This window comes from Maylandia zebra, linkage group LG16, assembly GCF_041146795.1.
Source record: "Maylandia zebra isolate NMK-2024a linkage group LG16, Mzebra_GT3a, whole genome shotgun sequence".
Classification (NCBI taxonomy): domain Eukaryota; kingdom Metazoa; phylum Chordata; class Actinopteri; order Cichliformes; family Cichlidae; genus Maylandia; species Maylandia zebra.
The window spans coordinates 23,943,671-23,949,688 of NC_135182.1; positions in this window are offsets into that span (position 1 = coordinate 23,943,671).

A 6,018-nucleotide genomic window follows, 5' to 3' on the forward strand; every position below is an offset into this window, starting at 1 on the left:
CACACATGACCCGCAGCATGTTTCTCTGAGTCACTCATTTCTAGCGCAGTTTACGGAGACCTATTTGTATTCAATGGTGCACTGCAAAAGGGAGTCTGACTTCTCAGCACCCCCCACCCCCAAACACCACATTAACTGAAAAGTACAGTACGGCTTTGCAGAGCAACACCAGCTTTGTTTTACAAATGGTAGCCTATAGGGGCCACTGCCCGACTACAGTCAGTCTAAGGGTAGAGGACTAAGAGCTAGAAGACCAGCACTTAATTAGACATTCCCACAAAGACCCATAAACACCTTGTCAGCTGCAAAGTACTATGCATTTATGGTCATTTCTGAGTAATGGACATGCATTTTTTTTAGAGTAATTAATACTTGTTAGTCCTCAGGGTGAGTGAGACTGTCAAAAACTTGTGTTCTTCAAATTTAACTATAGATTTACATCTGCCGCAGACATCATGGAAGGTCAAATCTAATGGGATCAGGCTAATTCACAGAATGCATTTAACTATACATAACAGAAACTTTTGACTGATACTGCTGCAGATATATTTTCACGCATTAACTTTAACTGCAGGTTTCATAACCTACATGACATCTGCATGTATGTTTAGGTGTTTACTTGGCACAAAGTCATGTGCAAATATACGCCATGACATATTTGTACAAGTAAGCATTTCACACTGTCTTTTTGACATTTCAAATATTTATTCAAGAAAAAATATTGCTAGATAGAATATTCTTTTGAGGAAAAAGTAGGTATATCCTTGGCCACAGTAGCTAGTACTGCCCCTCTTTAAGCTGAAATAACTTCTTGTAGGTATTTTGCATAATTGTCCACCAGTCTCTGACATCGGCCTGCTGAAATTTCTGGCGACTCCACCATGCAAAATCCTTTCAGTTGCACTATATTTGATGATTTTCTTGCCAATTTCAGATATTCCCCAGCAACATTTCACATGGATTCAAATCAGTTTTTTTCTTGCCTGGGCCATTCCATAACCCTTTATTTTTTCATTTTGATTCATTCCTTAATGGATCTGCTGCAGTGCTAAGGATTATTATCACACTAAAAGCTCCATTTCCTGTCCAACTTCTACTCTTGGACAGATGGCTTCACATTATCTTGAAGCACTTTTTGATATGATGCAGAATTAATCGCTGAATCAGTGACTATAAGCTGCCCTGTCCCCAAGGCAGCAAAGCCATCCAAAACTCTAACATATCCACAACCATGATTCAGAGTTAGTATATGGTATTTCTCTGAAAAACTGTGCCAAACATATCCAGGGGTCCTGTGGTCGAACAACTCTGGCTTTGGTTTGTCTGTTCAGACCACATATGGCTCGCTCATAGACTAAAAACGTTTGTTTTCCTCTTGTGCTCTTTTTGGTCAGCAAAGGCTTCTTGCTGGCATGAAGGTCAAATGTCTGCTGTGTTTTTCTGATTGTAGACACATGCTCTTTCATGAGCGGTTGCATGACTTACCTGCAGATCACGTGATGCATTTTTTGGGGGTTCTTGTTCAGACAGTCCTGGAGAAATTGGCCTTGTTTTTTGTGGATTTCTACTTTTCCTGTGTTATTCTAGGGTCTTTACCTAACAATATAAAGTGCATTGGGATCACAATCTTGGGATTGTGACACGAGCAAAACAAATATTTTAATAGCAAAGAGAACACCAGACCCTAGATGTCATGGGTTGAAGCAAGAAAGCTTTATGCATGGAAGATTCTACCTTTCACCCATTGAAGGTGTTCATTTTTATGAATTTATGAATTTTCAGGTGCGGTAGTTGCAAAACTGATCTCAAAAATATATCAATATTATGTTTCATATTTGTACAACAAAGTCATCTTTTAAATTTAAGGTTCTTTTCAAAAGAGGTTTAAGTGTTTGCTTGTTCACATATGTTTAGAAAAAAAAAACGGTGTCTATGTTTATGTATGTGACTATATGAGGTATGAAGATGCAAGGACACTTCTTCCTCGGATGAGGTGAACCTAGTTTAGCTCACCATCCCACGATGGCTCTCTTCATTAAGTATTCACTAATCACAGGGGAGGAGGACTGAGAGGAAAACTGTGAAATTGGTGAATGTTTGGAGTACTGAAAAGATAAGAACTGTGCAAGAAATGCTACAGCTCAACATGAAGAAGTAGTCTAAATAAATCAAGTGTTTATGCTCATTAATGCACTGGCTTGTGCTGGGCCTCTTCTCTTCTAAATGTATCTCTGGTAACATAACTCAAGAAAATTCAGCATCAATCATCAAGCTTTATAATATTTTGCCCTGCACAAGTGAAAATCCATTTAGAGAGCATTCTGTTTGCCCGCTCCTGTCAGTGAAACTGAAGTAATTATTTTCTAATACTAGAGAATCTAATGGCTCAAATGTTTGACTCAGATTCTGCATAAGATCTCTGTGATTAGACTAAATAACAGAGTATCTGAGAGCAAAGCTTTGTCACTCAGGTTGTAAGACGGTACTGCCACAGCCACTGACAGGGCTCGTGCGACGGTTAGTTATCTCTTAAAGGTGGCAGGTCTTTGAAATGCAGATACAAGCGAAGCTGCAAATCACAACAAAACCTGTGGCAAGTGGTTACTCTTGGAAACCCTGGCAAAGTGGATAATTACTGTATCAGCTGGAACATTTAGGAAAACACGTGAGGGCAAACTAAGGTTACACTGTTAACTTGCATACAATTTCCTTTAACATCTAACATCTTTAGCATCTCATTGTCATCAATCTGCATTTGACATTGGCTGTAGATTAATAAATGAAAGCTACTTCTGGTGGAAAACATTTCTCCACTACTTTTTTCTTTTGGCCGTTTCCTCTTTAAACTCTGCTTCCTTCACAAACTGTTTTACGCTCATGTTACCAAACATTTTCTCGTGGTTTCAGAGTGCATGTCTTTTCCACAGACTGTCCAAGACAAACATCTTTATCCCGGGTAGGAATATGCTGTTTTACCCAGCATGAACTACTTTATGTTCTTTACTATGCAGCACAAACCACCTCTTCCCCACAACCCTTCCCCCACTCTTTGTACAGTACCATCTTGGCTGTTGACCTGGTTAAAAAGAAAAGGAACACTTATGTTTTATAAAGCCTCTCATCTTCCTTCCTCTTCTCACACCACTTCCAGCAATAGAGTCAGCACAACTATATATATCATTTATTAAATCTGACATTGCACTTCAGTAAATGTTGGCGCCTAATATGAGATGTGTTGTTTAAGACAGCCAGCCAGCTACTCCAGCACGCTATGGTCCATTAGGCCTTCACTCTGGCTCATGAAAACATGGGGTGGATGATACAAAACATAATTCTGAAAGATGTACTAGAGCAACCACTTAACAGACTACCTGTGTCTTACTGCTGGATGGAGAAGTGCTTTTATATGACACTTTCCAGAACACCCTAACTGAGGTGTTTACATCTTAGCAGTATTCGATGCGAGGCAAACAACTGGCAGCCCACATGACGTGGTTCCAGTTCAATCAGCTAATGGAAAAAACGAGCTCTTCATCCCCCACCGCGCCTCGTGCCCTCCACCACCTCAGTTTTCCTGCAGCAACACATTCACTACAGCAGAGTCTACCAAATGGTATAATGGTTTTGCCATTAGGGCTGCATTTATAGCCTGCAAGCAGGTCTTAGGCATTATATTCGGTCACAGCTATTCATGCTAACCTATTAAACTGAATGGCAGAGATGGAGAAAGGAGACTGAGCTTGTGAGATAGGGGAAAAAGACAAGAAACCACTAGGAGTAAGGAAGGGGGCTTTCAAGACTTTTGTGTAAGTGAAGCATATATTTGTCCTCTTACACAGAAATAATGCTTATTCTTGATAAAGACATTGCATTAATATCTCTAGCAGGGTTTTTTGAACATAACAATGCAATATGCCTCTCACTTGCTGAGTCTTATGCTCATGGCTTGAAATTAACATTGGTAGTACAATTTTACTGTGACAAATGTAATCCTTGGCTTGAGCTCCAATCCGCTGCAATCCGCTACTGATTTGACTGCATAACAATGTGAATCCATGACTCTCTGGCTGATCCATGCATTACTTAAAAGAATTCTTGCAGAATCTGCTCTGAGTTGGTGAAGTAATTTAGTCATCTGATAGTAATGAATGTATTAGCTCACATTTCTTGATTTTCAAGAACCCCTATATAAGAACAGTTTTTGTATATAGGGTAGGGCAGGGGTGGCAAACTCCAGGCCTCAAGAGCCGGTGTCCTGCAGGTTTTAGATGTGTCCTTGATTCATCACAGCTGATTTAAATGGCTAAATTACCTCCCCAACATTTCTTGTAGTTCTCCAGGAGCCCGGTTATGAACTAATCATTTGACTCAGGTGTGTTTACCCAGGGTGTTATCTAAAACCTGCAGGACATCGGCTCTCGAGGCCTGGAGTTTGCCACCCCTGGGGTAGGGTATCTCTCAGTATACGAAGGATTCATAGCAGTAGCAGTACTGGGGAAACAAAAAGGTTTTCTAAGGTTGATTTGATTTCTTGATGCCATTAAAAAAAAAAAACTATAACATTTTTGATCCTGAAATTAAAATAAAAAAATGCATGTCATGTTTTGGGGAAATAACAATGTCAAACACTGTGGAGAAAGATGTGTGAAGCTATGTAGCTGTAAAAAGGAGCTGAAAATGTAATTGTGTGGTAAGTGGTTTAGGAAGGTATAAAACAGTGTAAAAAACCTGGAACTAGTAAGTCTTTTGTAAAATGGGTGCAGTGTGAATTGTATGCTTAAGTGTTTCAATTCCAGCCTGCTGTCCAGAGAGTGCATCTCACAGGCCCAGACTGCTTCACCTCATCCACTTTACTCTGTGGTCCTATAATCCACATCCTGTATTACACACCACACTGATTCAGACATTCAAATAGCCCCTGCTACAGCAAGGGGGGATATATTCATTGGTATTTTGGGATGAGTCAGCTTGGTGGCTTCGGTGAATAGGGGAAGAAATCCATGTGCTGGTCTAATTTCGCTGGTAGATCGTGGGCCTCCCTGTGATACTTATTATCTCAGCTGTGTGTAACAGTGCCCCTATGGGTGCTAGCATTTTCCACCAAGTTAGAATAAGAGCTCTTTTCTCCTCCCATAGGGGACCTGTAGTGACTCTCTGATTCGCTTTCTCCAAAGGCTGACGATGCTTCAGCAGCTCCAGGGAGGTACTCAGCACTGAGACTGTGCTGCTGTGGTTGGTTGCCTTTTAATGACTCTGCTGCTTTAGACATGCAAATAGAGCTGAAGTGGAGAGGAAGCCTGGAGGGACACTTTGGCATATGGATCAAATGCAATATGCTGGATTTTAAGGGTGTAACATGGGACTAGGCTGTATGAATGAATGCATTAATTGAATACCAAAAACACCAGTGTTCATCATGGGTAATATGATTATAAGAAGCTTTCATGCAAGAAGTATTTCCCACCTTAGGCTTATGAACATTTTTAAGAACATTTTTGGGGAGACAATGAAAAGTTTGACTGCACCTAATATTTTCTTTGTAGCTAAAATGAGAATATTATCAGTCTGATGTACCTTTTCTCCAAAGGCTGAAGAAAGGCCTTTGGAGAAAAGGTACATCTTGCTTCTTAGGAATCCCTGGGGAGCAAGAGATAGTTTTTTCAGGTTAGTAAAAAGGGAAGAAAAAGCAAAATTGAAAGTGACTTTGCTCATTTGTTTTGTTAGGATGAAGTTTTTATTTCTGTAATAATAATTTTGGTCACAATAGTCTGAATTGGACTTTAGAAAGGCTGTCATTGGGAAATTCTTTAGGATGCCATCCCTGACCAATAAGTATGACCCTTCTGTTAGATGCTGCTGGCGTGACAGAAAACACAGGAGGAGGTGTCCTCTGGGATTTGGTTTACTCACCAAAACAATGTGGTTTGTTGTTGAAACAGGTTTTGGTCAAGAAAATAATACTTTTTGGTATTAACCCTTGCTACTACCCAGTTTATTCAAGTGTGACACAACAGGATC